The sequence below is a fragment of the Dendrobates tinctorius genome, unplaced genomic scaffold (assembly GCF_039654945.1).
Source record: "Dendrobates tinctorius isolate UK_male_01 unplaced genomic scaffold, ASM3965494v1 ptg000232l, whole genome shotgun sequence".
In the NCBI taxonomy this organism is placed as follows: domain Eukaryota; kingdom Metazoa; phylum Chordata; class Amphibia; order Anura; family Dendrobatidae; genus Dendrobates; species Dendrobates tinctorius.
The window spans coordinates 20,628,606-20,650,965 of NW_027361899.1; the positions used below are offsets into that span (position 1 = coordinate 20,628,606).

At 50.7% G+C, this 22,360-nt stretch overlaps 1 non-coding gene across 1 annotated transcript; it reads right to left on the bottom strand.

Moving 5' to 3' along the window:
• Positions 1-10,376: 10,376 nt before the first annotated feature.
• TRNAS-GCU (transfer RNA serine (anticodon GCU)) lies at positions 10,377-10,458 on the bottom strand. The gene has a single exon. It is a non-coding gene; the product is annotated as a tRNA-Ser (tRNA).
• Positions 10,459-22,360: the final 11,902 nt, after the last annotated feature.

The window sequence follows — 22,360 nt, forward strand, 5'->3', positions numbered from 1 at the left end:
CCATTGTGTCTCTGTTTTTATCTCTGCGCGGTAAGAAGAGGGACCACCCCCCAGGTCGGCCCACACCTCTACAACAGCGCCTCTCATATTGAGAAGATTAGATAAGAACTCTTTATTAGCATTACAAAAATTTTGTATGTTCCTGTATTTGTCAACTTCTGTTTTCTTGCAGCCCGCGGACGTGCTGTGTTTAACGGGGGGGTATGTCGTGCCCCTGAGGGTTCAGTCGCCACAGAGGTACTGCACCTCCTCCTGAGGTGTGGCACCCCACCATCCAGGTAAGGTGGAGACACCAGGCCACACTCCAACACCTGCACCCCACACCGCAAAGTAGTGTAGCAAAGCACCTTCAGCGGCTCCCTGCTTGGATTGTAGCATAGCACCCTTTGGTGGCTCCCTGCTTGGAACACGAAACGTGCTGGGAGGTGGGTGGAGTTTAATTCACATAAAAGAGCGGGAAGAGTTGAGTCAGTCGTTCAGTCAGTCGTTCGGGCAGTCAGTGAGTGAGGATGTAGAAGGACAGAGACTGAGACAGAGAAGATCCCCGGGAGAGGGATGGAAGAAGGAAGTGCTGCAGCAGGCCACAGTGATCTGGGTCTGCTGGCACAGGAAAGAGACAGAGAAAGGAAGCTTGATTCTCCATTGGGAAGAAGGATTAGCATGGAACGTAAGGAGAATAGGAGGACTAAGGATCAGGGTTGGAAGAGAGAACCCTTCCCAAGTTCTAAGCGCAAGGCCGGGGTCCGGTCCCCGAGGTTGTATGGATACTAATGGTCCTGCAGCAGACACCGGAGGAATAGAAGTAGTGACCACTTTATTCCCACACAAGACTTGGGGGCACAACAGCAACGATAGTGAGCCGGGACTTGGTAGAAGGAGTCCCCGAAGCAGGCTACAGCTGTCTGCCGTACAAGTAGAGTTCATAGGAACATCTGACAGGAGGAACTCCAGTGTAACTCACTACTAGGAATACTTCATTCAAAGGCGCTATAAGAGGAGACGTTCAGAAAAGGCACATATGTTGGTGGAGTGTTGGAAAGGAGTACTTCATCTTGCCTGGAAGTTGGCTGAGCTCCTGACCTGGAGGACATGGCACGGATGCGGGCACCTGTACCTGCAACAGACTGTGAGTAAAGCTTTGGAACTACATGCCCTGGTGTTCTCCACTTATTCCTGCGCTAACCCGCCCAGCACTGCTACATCCCTTGCGCCCGACACTACACCATCTAAGTGTCACTTCACCTTCTCTGCCCTGGGACTACAGCCCTGCCTGTGGAGGGCTATAACATCATTGCTGCACCATACCATCTGTCCCAGAGGATCTGTCTGCAGCATCGGCTTACATCTCCATTGCCGAACACCACAGGTGGCGTCACGAATCACTTATAAACTTTCATCACCATAAGCACACTGCAGCAACTCCTTTTACATTGGGCGCCCAGGGCCACGGTCCGGGTCCCAGCTGCCGTGACATCTCCCACTGAAGCTCATCGGGCCCGGTACCGAGTAGAGTACCCCACAGCCCTGGGGGGGTGACCCAGAGAGAGTCAGGCTTTCTGAACATCCCTTTCCTGTGCCAGCAGACTCTGGTCACTGAAGTCTGCTGCAGCACTTCCTTCATCCATCCCACTCTGGGGATCTTCTCTCCCTGACTGGCTCCATCAGACTCACTAAATCCTAAACTCTTCCCACTCTTTTGGTGCTAACTAAGCTCAACCCGCCTCCCAGCACTCTTCGTGTTCCAAGCAGGGAGCCACCAAAGGGTGCTTTGCTACACTACTATATTGTGTGGGATGCAGGTGTTGGAGTGTGGTCAGGGATCTCCACCTTACCTGAATGGTGGGGTACCACACCTCAGGAGGAGGTTCAGTACCTCTGTGGCGACTGAACCCTCAGGGCCGCCACATACCCCCCCTGTTAAACACAGCATCTCCGTGGGCTGCAAGTGAAACAAAGATATTACAAATAAGGAACATACAAAATTTTTGAAATGCTTGATAAACAACACTTATCTAAACGTCCCAATTTGGGAGGCACTGATCCTTGAACGTTGCAAACAATTTAACTAACTATCTATGCTTAATATATATCAAAAGCTATTTTACTAATTTAGAGTGCTATGGTACCAGTTCAAATATTATCATCAACACATTTATTTCACCTTTTCACTATTACTTCTAAACCCTAGGTGACAACCGCCGATGCCTGGTTCGTCACTTGCATTTTCAAATCTTTATTCAAATTTTTCATCTTTATTAAAGTACTACCATTTAGTCTAAATTCTGCAAAATATTCATTCCTAATCAAATACTTAGAGGTTACTATCAACCAATTGTTATATAAAATCTGTTCTATTGCTGCCAATATTTTTATAAGGCACATTATATAATACTTCACATCAAAACCATAATTCTTGAAAGTGCTGGACACCGCTCCCAGCCGAGATTTCTTGCAGTGTCCTTGTGTTGGAGCAATGTTCCATGATGAGGTAGTTCTTATCTATAGAAGACCTATGTAAAACCAAGAGAGGGCACCTAAAAAGGCGCAACTATTTACAACACAGTTTGTGGATCACTCATTGTCCATGATCTCTGCAGTTCAATAAAAATGCTGCCAAAACTAGGCAAAAACTAGAATCAAAAAAAGAAAAAACATAATAAATGAGAAGGCACAACGGTGCTAATACCCTCCTGGGTAACAGTTAATTATTTGGAGAATGTTTCTCTAGTGGTGGTCTCCTCCTGGGGTGTTGGAAGCTGGTTTCTTTGGCTGCTTCCAGGGGAGAACTTCTGATTTTCCTCTTTCTGTTGATGGTTGCACATTGGATGAGGTGGTCACTGGTTTGACTACTGCCTGTGGTACAGCAGGGGTGGTGACATGTACCAGCGGGTGTTGTACGGGAGTAAAGGTGGCTTGCTTAACCTTGGCGGGTACAATTACCACAGTAGGAGGTATTCCTGCCGGGGGAACATAGGCATTTTCCCTCTTGTAGGCCGCTATGAAGTCCTCCGGTATGCGGCGCACATTCAGGGCATACCAGCCACGTAGCCCCTCATGCCAGGTGAAGGTAACATATTCTCCCGGGTGCAAGTCACGAGCTGGGTGTCCCCTCCGGAGGTGGGACTCTACATCCCTCAGGCTGAATAAGAGGTCAGAGATCCTCTGGGGGTCTGAGATGAAGCCAATCCCCCATTCTTGGTGGACATTCAGGACCTGACCCCATCCTGCCGAGTCCCAGGGGCCATAGTGACCAGCACGGACCTTCTCCTTCCGGTCCATATCAGAGCCCAGCACTGCCAGTCTCCGCTGTTCCCGTTCCCTCTGCTCGGCTGCCAGCTGGCGAAGGGTCTGCTGGCAGTAGGGCTCTTCTTCCTCCTCCTTCTCCCGGGACCTGCCTCTACCCACAGTGAACAGGGGCACCACTGCTAGGGGTTCGGGTGTTTCCCCCCAGGGACTAGAATCCCGGTCCCAGACCAGGTCCAGCACGACCTGCCCGGATGCTGCAGCAGCTGTGCACCCCGAGCCCTTCCCAGCTGCAGGGGCGGCGGTCATACCTGGTGCTTCCCGGTGGTGTTGTATCGGCTCCGGTTCAGGCATCGGGAGGCAGCCAATGGCAGCGGTGGTGACTGGAGCTGCCCGGTCATAGGTGGGAGACGGTGGTGGAGCGAATGGCGTCTCCGGGTCCGCAGGGGTCTCCGGAGGGACCTGCGCAGCCGCGCTAGGTCCAGGCAGGAGTTCAGCTTCATCTTGCTCAGCTCCCGGGCCCTCCGGTAACTCCTCCGGGCAGGCAGCGCTCAGCGGTGGTTGCAGCAGGAAGATGCTGACAGGCGCTGCTGATGGCATTGCAGCGGCTGCAGGTTCCACAGATGCTGCCTGAGGGAGGACCAGCGCATCAACGGTGGGTACCAGTGGTGAAGGTACCGCGGGCGTAGGCCCCTCCTGGGCGCGCTGCCAGTTCAGGATCCAGAGAGCCTCCTGTCTCAGCTGCAGGTGGTGTGTCAGCTCGGCAACCTCATCCTCCAGCTGCTGGCGGTTCATTGTGGAAGCAGGGTCGGAGCCTTCAGCCATTGCGCCGGGGAAGTTCAGCTCAACCTCCTTGCGCTCTTCAAGCTTCCTTCCTTCTTCCAATATGGCGTTCTGGCGTCCTTCCTCCTTCCTGGCCTCTTTTCCTGCCACTGGCTCTCACTCCTCCTTCTGAGGGCAGCGTCTTCTTCCTACTCCTCCATACCAAGCCAGTATCCGAGCCCCTCGGGGGGTGGGCCATTATTATTATTATTATATATTATTATAGTGCCATTTATTCCATGGCGCTTTACATATGAGGAGGGGTATACATACAAGTACAGTAATCTTAAACAATACAAGTCACGACTGGTACAGGATGAGAGAGGACCCTGCCCGCGAGGGCTCACAGTCTAAAACGGGATGGGTGAGGATACAGTAGGCGAGGGTAGAGCTGGTCATGCAGCGGTTTGGTGGATCGGTGGTTACTGCAAGTTGTAGGCTTCATCATCCTGTTCGTGATGCCAAAAATGGATCGCCCTCGCACCCAGGGCGGCGAGGTACTCGGAGCCGGGCCCGTGGAGTTCAATGGGAGATGTCACGGTAGCTGTGACCCGGTCCGTGGCCCTGGGTGTCCATTGTAAAAGGGGTTGAGTGATGGAATAAAGTTTATGAGTGAATGATTCGTGACGCCACCTGTGGTGTTCAGCAATGAAGATGTTAAGCCGACGCTACAGACAGATCCTCTGGGACAGATGGTGTTGTGCAGCAATGATGTTGTGGCCCTCCACAGGTAGGGCTGTAGTCCCAGGGCAGTGTAGATGCAGAGATAGGGAGGAGACGTAGAAGGTGCAGTGTCAGGCACAGTGGTGTAGCAGTGCTGAGTGTGTTGGTGCAAGAATAAGTGGAGGACACCAAGGCATGTAGTTCCAAAACTTTACTCACAGTCTGTTGTGGTACAGGTGCCCGCCTCGGTGCTGTGTCCTCCAGGTCAGGGGCTCAGCCAACCTCCAGGCAAGATGAAATACTCCGTTCCAACACTCAGGCAACATACGTGCCTTTTCTGAACGCCTCCCTTTTGCACCTATAGTGAAGTACTCTCAGTACTGAGTTACACTGGAGTTCCTCCTGTCAGATGTTCCTATGAACTCTATTTGTACGGCAGACAGCTGTAGCCTGCTTCGGGGACTCCTTGCTACTAAGTCCCGGCTCACTCTCGTTGCTGTTGTGGCCCCAAGTCTTGTGTGGGAATAAAGTGGTGACAACTTCTATTCCTCCAGTGTCTGTCGCAGGACCATTAGTATCCGTACAACCTCGGGGACCGGACCCCGGCCTTGCGCTGTGAACTTGGAAAGGGTTCTGCTCTAACCCTAGTCCTTAGTCCTCCTCTCCTTGCGTTTCGTACTAATCCTTCTTTCTTATGGAGAGAGTCAGGCTTTCTGAACATCTCTTTCCTGTGTCAGCAGACTCAGGTCACTGAGGTCGGCTGCAGCAATTCCTTCATCCATCCCACTCTGGGGATCTTCTCTCCCTTACTGACTCCGTCAGACTCACTAAATCCTGCTCTTTTGGTGCTAACTAAGGTCCACCCGCCTCCCAGCACTCTTCGTGTTCCAAGCAGGGAGCCGCAATGTGGTTTTGCTACACTACTATAACCCCTTAACGACAGGGGTATTTTTGGTTTTACATTTTCATTTTTCCCTCCCCTTCTTTCCAGAGCCATAACTTTTTTATTTTTCCATTTATATGGCCATGTGAGGGCTTATTTTTTGCGGGACTAGTTGTATTTTTAAATGACATAATTGGTTTTACCATATCGTGTACTCGAAAACGGGAAAAAAATTCCAAGTGCGGTGAAATTGCAAATAAAGTGCAATCCCACACTTGTTTTTTGCTTGGCTTTTTTGTTAGGTTCACTAGATGCTAAATCTGCCCTGCCATTATGATTCTCCAGGTCATTACGAGTTCATAGACACCAAACATGTCTATGTCCTCTTTTATCTAAGTGGTGAAAAAAAATTCCAAAGTTTGCTAAAAAAAACAAAAAAAATTGGCGCAATTTTCCGAGACCCGTATCGTCTCCATTTTTCATGATCTGGGGTCAGGTGAGGGCTTATTTTTTCTGTGCCGGACTGACGTTTTTAATGATACCACTTTTGTGCAGATACGTTCTTTGATCGCCCGTTATTGCATTTTAATGCAATGTCTTGGTGACCAAAAAAACGTAATTCTGGCGTTTTGAATTTTTTTCTCGCTACGCCGTTTAGCGATCGGGTTAATGCTTTTTTTTTATTGATAGATCGGGCGATTCTGAACGCGGCGATACCTAATATGTGTATGTGGGATTTTTTTTTACTGTTTTATTTTGATTGGGGCGAAAGGGAGGTTATTTGAACTTTTAGGTTTTTTTAATTTTTTTTATTTTTAAACATTTTTTTTTTTTACTTTTGGCATGCTTCAATAGCCTCCATAGGAGGCTAGAAGCTTGCGCAACCCGATAGGCTCTGCTACATATGGGCGATGAACAGATAGATCGCCCATATGTAGCAGATTTTCTGCTGTGCTTTCAGCACCGACCACCGGGTGGCGCTGAAAGCCATATGCCTGGAACAACCATAGAGGTCTCATAGAGACCTCTGGTTGTCCAGGCAACATGACGCCGACCCCCGATTACGTGACGGGGGTCGGCGATGAGGTCATTTCCGGCCCGGCGGACGGAAATGTTATTTAAATGCCCGCTGTCAGCTTTGACAGCGGCATTTAACTAGTTAATAGGTGCGGGCGGACGGCGATTCCGCTCGCGCCTATTGCGGGCACATGTCAGCTGTTCATAACAGCTGACATGTCCCGACTTTGATGTGGGCTCAGCGCCGGAGCCCTCATCAAAGCAGGGGAGATGTCCAATGACGGACTGTGTCCGTCATTGGACATTAAGGGGATATTGTGTGGGATGCAGGTGTTGGAGTGTGGTCAGGGGTCTCCACCTTACCTGAATGGTGGGGCACCACACCTCAGGAGGAGGTGCAGTACCTCTGTGGCGACTGAACCCTCAGGAGCGCCACACATTACTCTACATTTATCTACATTACACTCCATTTGCCAAGTGTTTGCTCATTCAGACATTTTATCCAGTTTATTTTGTAATATTGTAATGTCAAGGTCAGATTTTAATGTCCTACATAGTTTGGTGCCGTCAGCAAAGACTAAGACTGACACTCTTCTCTCAATCCCATCCACAAGGTCATTAATAAAGAGGTTAAAAAGAATCAGTCCTAACACAAATCCCTGCGGTCCCCACTGCTCCCAGTACAGATCCCTGCGGTCCCACTGCTCCCAGTACAGATTCCCACAGTCCCTACTGCTCCCATCACAGATCCCTGCAGTCCCCACTGCTCCCAGTACAGATCCCTGCAGTCCCCACTGCTCCTGGTACAGATCCCTGCGGTCCCCACTGCTCCCATTACAGATCCCTGTGGTCCCACTGCTCCCATCACAGATCCCTGTTGTGCCTACTGCTCCCATCACAGATCCCTGCAGTCCCCACTGCTCCCGGTACAGATCCATGCGGTCCCCACTGCTCCCATTACAGATCCCTGTGGTCCCCACTGCTCCCATCACAGATCCCTGCCGTGCCTACTGCTCCCACCACAGATCCATGCCGTGCGCACTGCTCCCGGTACAGATCTCTGCAGTCCCCACTGCTCCCATCACAGATCCCTGCAGTCCCCACTGCTCCCAGTACAGATCCCTGCAGTCCCCACTGCTCCTGGTACAGATCCCTGCAGTCCCCACTGCTCCCATTACAGATCCCTGTGGTCCCACTGCTCCCATCACAGATCCCTGCCGTGCCTACTGCTCCCATCACAGATCCCTGCAGTCCCCACTGCTCCCGGTACAGATCCCTGCGGTCCCCACTGCTCCCATTACAGATCCCTGCGGTCCCCACTGCTCCCATTACAGATCCCTGTGGTCCCCACTGCTCCCATCACAGATCCCTGCCGTGCCTACTGCTCCCATCACAGATCCATGCCGTGCGCACTGCTCCCGGTACAGATCCCTGCAGTCCCCACTGCTCCCATCACAGATCCCTGCAGTCCCCACTGCTCCCAGTACAGATCCCTGCAGTCCCCACTGCTCCTGGTACAGATCCCTGCGGTCCCCACTGCTCCCATTACAGATCCCTGTGGTCCCACTGCTCCCATCACAGATCCCTGCAGTCCCCACTGCTCCCATTACAGATCCCTGCGGTCCCCACTGCTCCCATCACAGATCCCTGCAGTGCCTACTGCTCCCATCACAGATCCCTGCAGTCCCCATTGCTCCCGGTACAGATCCCTGCAGTCCCCACTGCTCCCGGTACAGATCCCTGCAGTCCCCACTGCTCCCGATACAGATCCCTGTGGTCCCACTGCTCCCATTACAGATCCCTGCAGTCCCCACTGCTCCCATCACAGATCCCTGCAGTCCCCACTGCTCCCGGTACAGATCCCTGCGGTCCCCACTGCTCCCGGTACAGATCCCTGCAGTCCCCACTGCTCCCGGTACAGATCCCTGCGGTCCCCACTGCTCCCATCACAGATCCCTGCAGTCCCCACTGCTCCCATCACAGATCCCTGCAGTCCCCACTGCTCCCGGTACAGATCCCTGCGGTCCCCACTGCTCCCATTACAGGTCCCTGCAGGTCCCACTGCTCCCATCACAGATCCCTGCAGTCCCCACTGTCCCTGCAGTCCCCACTGCTCCCGGTACAGATCCCTGCGGTCCCCACTGCTCCCATTACAGATCCCTGCGGTCCCCACTGCTCCCATTACAGATCCCTGCGGTCCCCACTGCTCCCGGTACAGATCCCTGCAGTCCCCACTGCTCCCGGTACAGATCCCTGCAGTCCCCACTGCTCCCAGTACAGATCCCTGTGGTCCCACTGCTCCCATCACAGATCCCTGCAGTCCCCACTGCTCCCGGTACAGATCCCTGCGGTCCCCACTGCTCCCGGTACAGATCCCTGCGGTCCCCACTGCTCCCGGTACAGATCCCTGCGGTCCCCACTGCTCCCATCACAGATCCCTGCAGTCCCCACTGCTCCCGGTACAGATCCCTGCGGTCCCCACTGCTCCCATTACAGGTCCCTGCAGGTCCCACTGCTCCCATCACAGATCCCTGCAGTCCCCACTGCTCCCGGTACAGATCCCTGCGGTCCCCACTGCTCCCATTACAGATCCCTGCAGTCCCCACTGCTCCCGGTACAGATCCCTGCGGTCCCCACTGCTCCCATTACAGATCCCTGCGGTCCCCACTGCTCCCATTACAGATCCCTGTGGTCCCACTGGTCCCATCACAGATCCCTGTAGTCCCACTGCTCCCATCACAGATCCATGCGGTCCCCATTGCTCCCATCACAGATCCCTGCTGTCCCCACTGCTCCCGGTACAGATCCCTGCGGTCCCCACTGCTCCCGGTACAGATCCCTGCGGTCCCCACTGCTCCCATTACAGATCCCTGCGGTCCCCACTGCTCCCATTACAGATCCCTGTGGTCCCACTGGTCCCATCACAGATCCCTGTAGTCCCACTGCTCCCATCACAGATCCATGCGGTCCCCATTGCTCCCATCACAGATCCCTGCAGTCCCCACTGCTCCCGGTACAGATCCCTGCGGTCCCCACTGCTCCCATTACAGATCCCTGCGGTCCCCACTGCTCCCGGTACAGATCCCTGCGGTCCCCACTGCTCCAGGTACAGATCCCTGCGGTCCCCACTGCTCCCGGTACAGATCCCTGCGGTCCCCACTGCTCCCATTACAGATCCCTGCGGTCCCCACTGCTCCCATTACAGATCCCTGCAGTCCCCACTGCTCCCGGTACAGATCCCTGCTGTCCCCACTGCTCCCATCACAGATCCCTGTGGTCCCACTGCTCCCATCACAGATCCCTGTGGTCCCACTGCTCCCATTACAGATCCCTGTGGTCCCACTGCTCCCATCACAGATCCCTGTGGTCCCACTGCTCCCATTACAGATCCCTGTGGTCCCACTGCTCCCATTACAGATCCCTGTGGTCCCACTGCTCCCATCACAGACCCCTGCGGCTCCCACTGCTCCCATCACAGATCCCTGCCGTGCGCACTGTTTCCGGTACAGATCCCTGCTGATGTTCCTCAGCAGTCCATTAATATTTTATAGATCACTTTTCATTCGTCTGGATTTTCATTTAAATTTTATTTTACGCTGTCCTGAAAGAAACACCTTTCTACCTTTGGACTGTTTTTTTCTCTCTTTAGCAATGATTTTTCTTCCGTGTTTTTAGCTTCAATCTCTATTTCATCCTGTATTAGGCAGTTTTATGTAAAATAAACTTTAAAAAAAAACAAAAAACCTTGCGACGAGGATGGGATTCGAACCCACGCGTGCAGAGCACAATGGATTAGCAGTCCATCGCCTTAACCACTCGGCCACCTCGTCATCTCTTACCCCTCCCCCTGGCAGCATTCTCACAGACATACAGCTGGGTGATTTGTGCTGCGCACACCGACTGTATGTGCTGCCACAGATTATTCTTACTGATCACAGTAGGATTGTAATATACACTATAGAAATAAAGAAATTACAAACAATCTAAGTCCTCGCTCAAGATCTTATATTTTTGTTTCGTATAGTTGTATCGGCCATTAAATCATGTTGTACCACAAGGTGGCAGTATTTCTCTATCCCCTAACTCTCTTCCCATGGGCTAAGTGCTTCAATGGCCTTTAGTGCAGATTGAACCACTAGGTGGCAGTACAGGAAAACAATGCTGTGTAGCTAGAACTATAAATGCAGTGCTGCACACAGGATATAAAGGAATTATCCAGTGAAGGTAAGTCGTCACCTATCCACACTATTAGGCAGCACAAGACACTTTTATCCACATTAGAATAACTCACTGAGTGCATGCGCCATTCATTCCCTAGGGGGCTTTCTATCCTGAATACAGCAGCCAGGGTTGTATTTCTGTCCAGCCAGTACACCAATGCCTCCACCCTTTGCCAGTCATTGCACTGGGTACCCATCCTCTTTAAAATACACCATAAACGTATCACTCTCACCCACAAAGTCGTCCACAGCTTTGCACCTTCCAACTTTTCCTCACTCATCTCTGTCTACAAACCTACTCAACTTCTCCACAGATCTGCACTGCCCTATATCTCCTACTCATCCCTGTCTACCATCCTACCCATCTTCTCCACAGTTCTGCACCACCATTTATCTCGCTTTTCATCTCTTTATATCAGTCTACACATGCTCTCCAATCCGCAACTCATCTAAGACTAACATCTTGTAATCCAAACCTCCCACTCATGTCTTCAAGACTTCTCTCGTGCTGCGCCAGTACTCTGGAATGCTCTACCTCAGGCAATCTAATTCATACTTAACGTCCACAGTTTTAGGTGTGCCCTAAAAACACATTTCATTAGACAGTCTATTTCCTCACTAATGTTACTGTGCCCTAATGTCCCTTCCTAATTTTTTTTTGCAGAATCTGCTCCCTTCTATTGTAAGCAGTCACCAGGCTGGAAAAAAACTATTTGCTGAGCTTGTAAGTTCTTGTGAGCCGTTCCCCTCACTCCTCTGATTACATCAGCAACTTAGGAAAAAAGATTAATATTATTATCCAGATTGAACGTCCAATCTAAAAGTCTCAATACACTTGCCAGAAATTATGCAGATCTTTCAAGACCTGGCAAATTTTAATTCTTAATTTTTTTTATTTTTCCCATCTACATAGCAGTGTAAGGGTTTTATTTTGACGGACAACGTGTAGTTTTTATTAACACCATTAATTTTACCATATAATGAACTAAAATCGGGGAACAAAATTCCAAATTGAGAAAAAAACGTGTGATTCCTCCATGGTTTTGTTTTTTTTATTCATAGCACTGTAATAATGAGCTGGCAGCATGATATATCATGTCAGTGCGATTACCAAACATACATTTTATTTATATTTTAGTGGTTTAAAAAAAAAATCTAAATTTTGCAAAAGAAAAAAAAAACATTTTGTTTTGATCAACATTTTACTTCTCTTGTTGATTGACCTGTGTTAGAGCTTGATTTTGCTGAGCTGCATTTTATATTGATGCGATTTTGAAATATGTTTTGCAGTTTTGATCACTTTTTCTGACATTTTTTGAAGGAAACAAGACGACAAAAAAAAGAAACAATTTGGGCGTTTTCATTTTTTTTTTACTATTTCACAAAATAGTTTTTTTATTTACAATATATTTTATATCATTAATTTTTATGTAATCTCAGGGAACACGAACCTGTGATCGCTGGGTCACTTATACTGCAAACTGCAATATTATGGCACGGTGGTGTATAGTGAAACTGATGCTCTGCTATGAATTGTAACCCCAGGCTGGGCTTCACAGGAGGACTATGTGGCGCCCCCAGGAGTATGGCCGCCACAGTGGCTTTGCCTTCCTCCCGGGAGGGTAATGCCAGGCTTGGAAGCAGTGAAGGGTCTCTCTCGCAGTTAACTTATGCATGCAAAACAGTTCCACTCCAGGCCAGCAGGGGGGACTCTGAACCGGAATTGAAGGGAGGAGTGCTCTCTGAGGGCCAAGAGGAAGGAGTGGTCAGTTAGTGTGAGGAGGGCCACGTGTGTAGATGTGTGGAGAGAAGCTGGAGGTTGAGCTGAGGAAAGAGAGCTCCCTCGCAGCGAGAGTGCATGAACTGGAGCCTGGTCTCCACGGTTGTACGGATACTAATGGTCCTGCAACAGACACCAGAGGAGTAGGAGGCTGTAAATGCCCTACCCCCATCTAAGACTCGGAGGCACAACAGCACGGAGTAAGCCAAGAGAGGAATAGCGGCTACAGCTGTCTGCCATACGAGGAGTGCTAGTAGAAGAGAATTAGGAGGAACTTCAGTGTAACTCAGTACTAGGAGTACTTCACTCAAATAAGCGCTAAGAAGGAGACCGCACTGCCCATCTGCTGAGAGATAATCCCTGAGCTGCATCCAGGCTAGCCTGCTCCGGTACCATCTGTAATCAGGACCCTGGACTGCATTTATCAAGTAAAGGTACAGAAATTGCACCCCGCTGTGTCTTTGTCTGATTCCTACCCTTCCGGCACTGCTACATCCCCGTGCCAACCACATCTACACTGCCCTGGGACTACAGCTTCACCTGTGGGGAGCTTTTACATCTTTGCTGCACCATACCATCAGTCCCAGTGGATCTGCATGCAGTGTCGGCTTAACAACTCACTTGCTGAACACCACTGGTGGCATCACAAACTATTCCATTAACTACATTCCACCATTCAATCTCCCCTAATACTTGGGCGCCCAGGGCCACGTACCGGGTCACCGCTGCTGTGACACATCCCACTGACACCGGCCCAACTTGGCGTCACGAACAGGATTACGGAACCCGGTACCCCCCCCGGGCCCTGTGTGCCAGAGACTGTTCCGTGCTATAGACTGTGTGCGAAATTGGCGCCATTGCCGCCATTATCCCACTGATTGGCGCGCGGGAAGAAAAGGGGCAGGCCTTTGTGGGCGGAGCCTGTCACAGAGCGCGAAGAAGCGAAGTGCCGCGCGGGAAGAGAGGACAGCACGTGAGAAGGGGAGGAGCTGAGGCCTATGTGGCGCCCCTGAGGCTCAGTCGCCACAGAGGTACTGAACCTCCTCCTGAGGTGTGGTGCCCCACAATCCAGGTGAGTTGGAGGCTCCTGACCACGCTCCAACGCTCGCATCCCACACAACACGGTAGTTCAGCAAAGCCACATTGCGGCACCCTGCTTGGAGTGTAGCAGAGCACCTTTGGTGGCTCCCTGCTTGGAACACGAATCGTGCTGGGAGGTGGGTGGAGTTTAGAATGCATAAAAGAGGGGGAAGGTTTAGAATTTCAGTCAGTCAGTCGGTCAGTCAGTATGAGAGAGTGAGGAAAGAAGATCCCTGGGAGAGGGATGGAGGAAGGAGGTGCTGCAGCAGACCCCAGTGACCTTGGTCTGCTGGCACGGGAAAGGAAAGAAGGAGAAAGACATTGAACTGAAACCTGATCTTCCAGGAGAAGGAGAGATTAGCATGGAACGAAGGAGTAAAAGGGAACAAAGGACGTGGGTTAGGAGAGAACCCTGCCTAGAAGTTCTAAGCGCAAGGCCGGGGCCCGGTCCCCGAGGTTGTATGGATGCTAATGGTCCTGCAGCAGACACCGGTGGAGTAGTGGGCTGTAAATGCATTACTCCCATCTAAGACTTGGGGGCACAACAGAAACATTGATAGTGAGCCGAGATTCAGGAGAAGTCCCCGAAGCAGGCTACAGCTGTCTGCCGTACAAGTAGAGTTCTTGGGAACATCTGTCAGGAGGCACTCCAGTGTAACTCAGTACTGGGAGTACTTCACAACAAAGGCGCTATATAAGGAGATGTTCAGAAAGGTACATGTTGGCGGAGCATTGGAAGGGAGCATTCCATCTGGCCTGGAGGTTGACTGAGTCTCTGACCCGGAGGACAGGGTACGGAGGCAGGCACCTGTGTGTACTACAGACTGTGAGTAAAGCTTTGGAACTACAAGCCCTGGTGTCCTCCACTGATTCATGCACCAACACACCCAGCACTGCTACACCTGGGTACCAGCTACTACCCCGCTTGTGCCTCTCTTCTACCCCTACATCTAAACTGCCCTGGGACTACAGCTCCACCTGTGGGGAGCTTCACCATCTTGGCTGCACCACACCACCAGTCCCAGAGAATCTGCATGCAGCGTCAGCTTAACATCTCCCTTGCCGAACACCACAGGTGGCGTCACAAACTATTCATCAATTCTATTTCATTGTTCTTTCACCCCCCTTTTGCAATGGAGCCCCAGGGCCACGGACTGGGCCACAGCTTCCGTGACAACTCCCATTGAGACCAACGGGCCCGGTGCCGAGTACCCCCACAGCCCTGGGGGGGCGATCCACTGACAGCCCGGAGCATTGGGCCTGCGAAGCGGCCGCCGGTAAGCTCACTCAACCCCCGGCCCTGGCTAATGGTCACTAGGGGGGGAAGAGAATGTCTGTGCCAAGCAGCAATGCAGCGGCGGACGCCGTTGCCAACCCCTCAGCACGGCAAGGAGTAGCGCCCGCTGCAGCGGTCCCCATAATGCCGCTGTCTATGCCCTACCTTCCGGGAGCGGCCTGGCTACCGCAGTACCCGGGTGAGTCACATACCCTGAGTGAATTTAAAGAGAGACTGTGCAGTTTGTTTAAAGTATACCCTCTGTCTGAAAGCCAGAAAGTGAACATCCTTATTGGACAGCTAACGGGTGCAGCACAGACAGAGGTGAAAGCCTGGCAGGACACTGACAAAGAGACTGTTAAAAAGATTCTAGCCAAGCTGAGAAGCACCTTTGACACTCGCACTGCAGCTGAAATCAAGATGCGATTCTTTGGATGTAAGCAGAGAACGCAGGACAGTATAAGGGACTATGCTCGTAACCTGCAGGAGGCGCTGCGAGCAGTTAAGCAAGTTGATCCTGACAGTGTGAAGGAGGAAGATAAACTGTTAAAGGAGCAGATCATTGAAGGACTCCTATCCAGTACCCACAGGAGGCAGTTGCGCATCATAACCCTGCAAAACCCTGATCTGGACTTTGCTGATTTTAAGGACAGGGCTATTCGGGTCCTGCAAAAATCAACTGACAGCCGTCCAGCGACCCCTAGGCGCCCAGCGATCACCTACCACCAGAAAGCAACATCTTTTCCTTCCATCCCTGTGGAGGCTGATGCACAGGCTCTGGATAAAGATCCAACTGAAGAGCGGCGTCTTCAGGTCCAGAAGTTGACCAGGGGTATGGCTGCACTTACTAAAACCGTGCAGTCCCTGCAGGTGTCCTCCAAAGAGAAGATCCAGCTTGCTTCCAGTCCAGAGGATGTCCCGTGGCTCCGGAGGAGGAGAACCCCGCCACTCAGAGGAAGGAAAAACGACCGCTATGACCAGGACGGACGTCCCATCTGTCGTTGCTGCTACAAGGCAGGTCATCTTGCAAGATTTTGTCCTTTAAAGGAGCAACCCCTGGGGCAGAGGGCCAACCCCCAGGAGTAGGACCACAAGGCCCAAGGAACTGACGAGCCAAGTATGTTGGAGGGAGACCGGTCCTTTCTGTGGTGATTGACGGCATCCCCATGAATGCTTTGCTGGACACTGGCTCCCAGGTGACCACTATACCCTATATCCTCTACAAGCGGTATTGGGTTGATTCTGAACTCACCCGTGGCCCAACTGGTGAACTAACAGTAGTTGCCAGTAATGGTCAGTCTTTAACACAAGTGGGATGTAAAGAAATTACTGTTAAAGTGGGAAGGGTGGAGTTAAAATCTCAAGGTTTGATAGTTGTGGATATTTATTGATGTGAATGTAATCCCATGATGACTCTTGGTACAAATGTAATTGAAAATTGTCTTTCCTAGGTTATTGTCTTGTTGCAACAGGTGGCTGAGACTGCTGGTTCCAGTGAACAACGAGTCCTGCAGAAGGAGATCAAGGCCCTGATGCAAAGACAGCAGGTAGAACTCTCTGGCAGAGAAATTGGTAGCGTCAGAGTGAGTGATGCTTTCCCCATTGCAATACCCCCCAGATGTGAAATGTTGATTTGGTGTCGGGCAGCCATAGGCCTCAGAGGGAAAGATTACCAGGCATTGGTAGAGCCAGTATATTCTGATAGCAGGCCCACTATCCTGACAGTCAGAGGGGTGATTGATGTACGTAAAGGGAGAGTACCTGTATGCCTTTTGAATTGTGGGGAGGAGGAGGCCACAATACCTTGGTACGCCACAGTTGCGAAGCTGCTCACTGTTAATAACAACTCTTTGCAGGCAGCAGAGCCCTTCGTCTCATCCGATCAGGTGGCGGACAACGGCTCTGTGAAGCAGATGGAGGAGTGGTGCCAGCAACTGCAGGTGGGGACTGACTCTACACCTTCATACCAGAAAAATGGGGTTTACAGAGTGACACAAGAATGTGAGCAGGTATTCAGTAAACACCCACTAGATTTTGGGCAGGCAAAAGGGGTTCAACATCATATCCCCACTGGAGATCATCCACCCATTAAAGAAAGGTACCAGCCTATACCCCCAACACAATACCAATGTGCAAAAGGGATGTTGAGAGAGATGAAGGAAGCTGGGGTTATCAGAGACAGTTGTAGCCCCTGGGCAGCTCCAATAGTTTTTGTAAAGAAAAAGGATGGTTCCATGAGAATGTGTGTTGATTACAGGAAAATTAACAGCATTACACATAAGGATGCCTACCAGTTACCCAGAATTGAGGAATCATTAGCTGCACTTAAAACTGCTAACAACTTTTCCAGCTTGGATCTCACTAGTGGGTATTGGCAGGTTCCCGTAGCAGAGGCAGACAAGGAGAAAACAGCATTTACCACTCCAGTGGGTCTCTGTGAGTTCAACTACATGCCATTCGGGCTCTGCACTGCCACAGGGACATTTCAACGGCTGATGGAGTGCTGCCTGGGACACATGAACTTTGAGACAGTCCTGTTGTACCTTGATGATGTCATTGTTTTCTCCAAGACTTATGAAGACCATCTGGAGCACCTGGCTGAAGTGTTTGAAGCCTTGTCCAATTTTAGCCCAAAGGTGAAGCCTTCCAAATGCCACCTCCTGAAGCCCAAGGTACAGTACCTCGGTCATGTAGTGAGTGCAGAAGGTGTGGCACCAAATCCGGACAAACTCACAGTCATCCAGGACTGGCCAAAAGCCCAGCAACCTCCATGAAGTACGCCAATTCCTCGGGTTGGTAGGCTACTACCGAAGGTTCATCAAAGGCTTCACTGAAATAGCCTCTCCGATGCAAAATCTTCTGGTGGGGCAGTCCAAGAAAGCCAAACAGAGGAATTCCACATTTGAATGGACTGAGGAGTTGGAGAGGTCCTTCACCCGACTGAAGATGGCTCTCACAGGAGATGAAGTTCTGGCCTACCCAGATTATGACAAACCCTTTGTGTTGTATACTGATGCCAGCAACGTGGGACTTGGAGCACTACTGTCGCAGGTACAGAATGGCAAAGAAAGGGTGATCTCCTACGCCAGCAGGAAGCTTCGTCCCACCAAAAGGAACCCAGACAACTACAGTTCCTTCAAGCTGGAGTTCCTCGCCATAGTCTGGGCTGTGACTGAGAGATTCAAGCATTACCTAGCTTCAGCCAAGTTTACCATCTTCACGGACAACAACCCATTGACTCACTTGGACACTGCAAAACTAGGTGCACTGGAACAGCGATGGATGGCTCGGCTGTCTAACTATGAGTTTACCATCAAGTACTGGGCAGGGCACAAGAATGCCAATGCTGATGCGCTGTCCAGGATGCCACCAGCCAATTGCAGCCCAACGTGCTCAAGGAGTGAGAAACAGAAGGTCTGGCTTGAAAGAGGTCACCCTAAATCCATTGCCCCATCATGACTGGGCAGAAACGCAGGATGGTGACCCCGCAGTCCACCTGGTGAAGAAGCTACTGTCACAAGCTGACTCACACCCAGAGTCGAATGCTCCTGAGGAAACCCAGCAGTTGTGGAAAGAGAGAGGCCGGCTGTTCATTTATGAAGGAAAGCTGTGTCGGAGGAGTATCAGTGCCCGCACTCATGAGCTGGTTTGGCAGGTGATAATCCCAAAGAGAGAGGCATCAATGGTCTTGGAAGCATACCACAATGGAGCTGGCCACTTCGGATGGAAGAAGTTGGAAGCATTTCTCCGGGAGAGATTCTACTGGGCTGGTATGAGGAAAGCCATTGAAAGGTGGTGCCGGGAGTGTGGACAATGTAACCTGCGCAGAAAGGATCGAAACAGCCAGAGAGCTCCTCTGCAGCCAATAGTGACCCATGTGAAGTTGGTCCCAAGCCGGTCGGGCTACATCTATGCTCTTACCATCGTGGACCACTACTCAAGATTCCTGGTAGTTGTGCCTGTCAAAGATCAAACAGCCAGGACAGCAGCCAGAGCCTTTCAACAGCACTTCTGTAGACCACATGGATATCCTGAGCAAGTGCTTACAGATCAAGGTCCCGCTTTTGAGGCAGAAGTGTTCCAGGAATTCTGTAACTTGTACGGTTGTAAGAAGATCAGGACAACCCCGTACCATCCACAGACCAATGGCATGTGTGAGAAGATGAACCAGGTGGTGATCGACCTGCTGAAGACCTTGCCTTTGGAGGAGAGGAATCTGTGGCCAGACAAGTTGCCAGATCTGGTAGACCTCTACAACCACATTCCTGTGAATTCCACCAACTGCACTCCAGCCTACCTAATGAGAGCGAGGCCTGGTAAACTGCCTATTGATTTGGACATGGGAGTCCTGACACCTGAAGTAACATCACCAGATGCTGACTGGGATACAGAGAGGCAGCAACAGTACAGAAGAGTACAAGAATGTGTGGAAAAGAGTTTAGCTCAGGTAAGGCAAAAGCAAGAAAGGAACTGCAATCAGCGTGCAGCTGCAGTTCCCTTGTCACCAGGAGAACAAGTCCTCAAGAGGAAAAGAAGACTGCATAAATTGGATGACCAATGGGAAGCTGAACCCTATACCATTCTACTCTCAAACTTTGACAATACCAAGGTGTGCCTTATTAGTAAAGATGGAGGAGAAACATCAACAGCAATATCAAGAGATCATTTGAAATTATGCCCTGATCAGCTGAAAGAAAGAATGGAAGAACAAGATAACATCCAACCCACAGAAGAAGAAAAGGTCAGCACCATACTTGGAGAATTCCCTGCAAATTGGACTAAAGTAAATGACGCTATAGTGGTGCCAGTGTTGACATTTCCCCAACTGGTAGTACAAGAAGAAGTGACTCCTGAGAACTCTGAAAATCAAGAAGTTCAGGTAGCAGATGCCATACCAGCAGTGGAGCCATAGAACCCTCGCCCTGCCAATGGTGAATCCGTTATACCCCTGGTGAGTCTAAGAGTTCGCAGACAATCTAGTATCCCTGTGCCATGCAGAACCACCAGTAGTGTATCCAGTACATTAAACACTACACCAGTATTACGCAGGTCTACCCATACTACACAAGGTATACCGCCCATTAGATATCGTATATAGCAAAGCAAATGTAAATGTTGAAATTGTATATATATGTAACTGTTTTCAAGTTTTGTGCCTACAGGTAATCTGTAAGAGTTTCCTTTGGAATTTGCCAGTTTTGCTTTATGGACATTGTACCACAGAACTTGTGTGGTCACCAACTTGTATATAGTTCACCATTTGCCCAGGAATGGACCATGGACATTGATGCTTGGACTTGTCATCATAGGACTGTTTTTGGAGCTTGTGGTTTTTGTACATTTTTCACTTTTCAAATCTTGTAACCTTCATACTGTTTACATGTTTATATGTTTTTCATATGTTTTTCATCAGCCCAGGAGTGCTGACTTGCACTAGGGGGAATGTGGCGCCCCCAGGAGTATGGCCGCCACAGTGGCTTTGCCTTCCTCCCAAGAGGGTAATGCCAGGCTTGGAAGCAGTGAAGGGTCTCTCTCGCAGTTAACCTATACATGCAACACAGTTCCACTCCAGGCCAGCAGCGGGGACTCTGAACCGGAATTGAAGGGAGGAGTGCTCTCTGAGGGCCAAGAGGAAGGAGTGGTCAGTTAGTGTGAGGAAGGCCACGTGTGTAGACATGTGGAGAGAAGCTGAAGGTTGAGCTGACAACAGAGAGCTCCCTCACAGCGAGAGTGCATGAATTGGAGCCTGGTCTCCACGGTTGTACGGATACTAATGGTCCTGCAACAGACACCAGAGGAGTAGGAGGCTGTAAATGCCCTACCCCCATCTAAGACTCGGTGGCACAACAGCACGGAGTGAGCCAAGAGAGGAACAGCTGTCTGCCATACGAGGAGTGCTAGTAGAAGAGAATTAGGAGGAACTTCAGTGTAACTCAGTACTAGGAGTACTTCACTCAAATAAGCTCTAAGAAGGAGACTGCACTGCCCATCTGCTGAGAGAGAATCCCTGAGCTACTTCCAAGCTAGCCTGCTCCAGTACCATCTGTAATCAGGACCCTGGACTGCATTTATCAAGTAAAGGTACAGAAATTGCACCCCGCTGTGTCTTTGTCTGATTTCTACCCTTCCGGCACTGCTACATCCCCGTGCCAACCACATCTACACTGCCCTGGGACTACAGCTTCACCTGTGGGGAGCTTTTACATCTTTGCTGCACCATACCATCAGTCCCAGTGGATCTGCATGCAGCGTCAGCTTAACATCTCACTTGCCGAACACCACAGGTGGCGTCACTAACTATTAACTACATTACACCATTCAATCTCCCCTAATACTTGGGCGCCCAGGGCCATGGACCGGGTCACCGCTGCTGTGACACATCCCGCTGACACCGGCCCGGTACCGAGTACCCCACAGCCCTGGGAGGGCGACCCAACTACAATGGCAGCTATCGGGCCCTTCAGGAGGCAACAATTATACTGCTACCACTGTGAAACCCTCCTACCTCTGCACCCCTGTACTTCTGCTACCTCTGCAACCCTGTACTCCTGTTACCTCTACACCAATGTAATCCTGCCACCTCTGCACCCGTTACCTCTGCACTTCTGTATTCCTGTTAACACTGCACCAATGTAATCCTGCTACCTCTGCACCTGTTATCTCTGCACTTCTGTAGTCCTGTTACCTCTGCACCCCTGTTACCTCTGCACTCTTGTGCTCCTGTTACCTCTGCACCCCTATACTCCTGCTACCTCTGCGCCCCTGTACGCCTGTTACCTCTACACACCTCTGTACCCATGTACTCTTCCTACCTCTACACTCATGAGCTCCTGTTACTTCTAAACCCCTGTACTCCTGCTACCTCTGCACCCATGTACTTCTCCTATTTCTACACTCAGGTTCTCCTGTTACTGTACCTCTAAACCCCTGTACTCCTGCTAGCTCTGCACTCCTGCTACTTTTGCACCCATGTACTCCTGTTACTTTTGCACCCATGTACCCCTGCTACCTCTGCACTCCTGTACTCCTGTTACCTCTGCACCCCTGTACTCCTGTTACCTCTGTACCCCTGTTACCTCTGCACCCCTATACTCCTGTTACCTCTGCACCCCTGTACTCCTCCTACCTCTACACTCATGTACTCCTGTTACCTCTGTACTCCTGTTACCTCTGCACCCTTATACATTACTGGGTTGTTATTTTTTTTTAATTAATTACAACAAGGAAACAAGTTACAGAAGACGACTCGGTGCCTCCTAGTCCCAGAATCCCAAGGTTCCCCGTGCAGTCCACACACTTTATCTGAGCTTCCTTCCTGATCCAGACGGTTCTTCTTATTTTAAGAAGGGTCATCTGCTTTCTGTCTGTGGAATGAG